Source organism: Plectropomus leopardus, chromosome 5 (assembly GCF_026936395.1).
Source record: "Plectropomus leopardus strain MGB_pleo_1.0 chromosome 5, ASM2693639v1, whole genome shotgun sequence".
NCBI classification, from domain to species: Eukaryota; Metazoa; Chordata; class Actinopteri; order Perciformes; family Serranidae; genus Plectropomus; species Plectropomus leopardus.
In genome coordinates, this window is record NC_142180.1 from 26,892,286 (window position 1) to 26,894,724 (window position 2,439).

The window sequence follows — 2,439 nt, forward strand, 5'->3', positions numbered from 1 at the left end:
AATAGCAAAGGAAAGTCAGAGCACAGTATGGTGTCTGAAACTACATTAAAAAAAAATCACAGAATGGCCAAAAAAAGAATCAAAATTAGTACCTCTTCCAAAATACCATAAAGTGAAATAGCATAAAAATATCATATTGTAATATCTCGTTCAAAATATATAATATATACCTATATAATATATAATATATCTACAGTATGTCTTCCAAAATAGCACAAAAAGTCGTAGTATAGTATGTCCTATAAAATATCATATACATGCCATAGAATAGTATGTTATAGTAATAATAATAATAGTAATAATAGTTTACTATGTTGTCCAAGACAGCATAAAAAAGTCACAGTATAATATGTCGTTCAAAAAAGCATATAAATATAAAAGTAGAGTATGTCATACAAAATAGCATAAAGATATCTTATTATAGTATGTCATCTAAAATAGCACTAAAAAGGCACAGTATAGTATGTTGTTCAAAATAGCAATAAAAAGTCATAATGTAGTATGTTATTCAAAATAGGATTTAAAAAATCATGGTATAGCATTTCTTCAATATACCATGAAAAAAATCATAGTATAATATGTCATTTAACATAGCATGAAAAAGGCAAACTATAGTATGTCGTCCAATATTGCATAAAAGAAGTCTTAGTATAGTATGCCATCCAAAATAGCATATCACAGTGGAGGGAGTGCTGTTATATTGTATATCATCACGGCTGTGATTCAGTCATAGGCACGAGGCGCGATTCATTTATTGGTTTAATGGTAAAACGCGACAGCAGATTTGTCTGATTTGTCTGTTCATCTGATGATTTTTTTTGGCTCCGCCAACACAAATAGTTCCGCAACTGAACCGTTGCCTAGCAACACAAAACTTTTTTTCTGCAAACTAACAGGAAAAAACTAACTTGTGTTAGTTATGTTTTCGTGTTATGAGCAGGGCAACTGCGTAGTAAAATAAGAGCCTGTTCACTGTAGGAGACTGTTAACTTGCTGGGGCGAGTAGGAAGAATCCTTACCGGCTCAAAACTGCAGTCTCCGCCGCCTCCAGCTGCCTCACCTGGCTGAGGAAATTTTGGCTCGTGTCTCTAGTGAACAGAGAGGACAGGTGAAGTCCCTGCCGGGCGAGCGTCTGTCAAACATGCAAGTCCCGGGTTTAAAAAGCTCCTCCTGTCCGCGCCACATCTTCGTAACATTGGCTAGTTGTGCATCGTGTTAGCCAGCTAGCTATACTGACGCAGCTAAGCTAAAAACAACAACAAGCGTCCTGGGTTCGCCTGGCTGGATAATTAATAAAACAGTAAACGTTTTTTCCCCTGCTATTGGGCAACGCCAGAGGGACACACAATAGGCCTCCGGAGCATTTTGTTACCCGAAAAATCTACAGTAATGTTAGATAACTACCGACCGTTAATGTAGGCCTAATTAACGCTCGAGAACAGCTGCGACGTGGAGTGATACATGAAGAGTTAAAAGTCCCAGTGATGTGGTGCGGTTTACAAGCATTAATGGAATAGCTCTCGACCAATCATATTGCTCGGTTGGAAACTATTGCGTCAAATAGCATAAAAAGGCCATATTATAGTATGTCATCCAAAATAGCATTAAAAGGTCCCAGCATGCTATTTTCAACAACATCCAAAAATAGCATGACAAAAATCATTGTGTAATTTGTTGTTCAAAATGGCATAAAAATGTCATAGTATAGTGTGATGTCACAAATGGTATAAAAATGTGAAACGCAGAGTATACCATTCAAAATAGCATAAAAATGTCAAACTATAGTATGTCTTCCAGAAAAATGTGATACTATAGTATGTCTTCAAGAACAGCATGAAAATGTCGTAGTATAGCCTCTCGTCCAAAAAAAAGCATAAAAATGTCATACTATAGCATGTCATCAAAAACAGTATGAAAATGTGACGTTATAGAAGGCTGTCCAAAATAGCATAAAAATGTCATAGTATAGTATGTTGTCAAAAATATCTGGACAAATTCATCGCATAGTGTGTTGGCAAAAATAGCAACAAAAAAGTAATATTAAAGCATGTCAAGGTGAAAGGTACAAGGTAGATTTATATCAGCAGTAAAGCATATTGTGCAAAATAGCATAAAAATGTCAGTATAACATTTCATCAGAAATAGTACTAAATAGAGTATAATATGTTGTCCAAATTAGCATAAAACATCATAGTATGCTTTGTTGTCCAAAATAGCAAAAAGTCATAATATAGTATGTCATCCAAATAGTATGCTTGGACCCTTAAATAGCACTACAGGTGAAATAGTTAAAATAGCAAGAAAATACAATGAAACAAGTCAATACCACAAAAAAGACTTGTGTTCGAATCAAACATCACAACAATAATCACGTTATATGTTACGTATCAGGGATTAAGAGCATTTGTCCAAAAATAAGAAGACAGAGGATAACAGTCA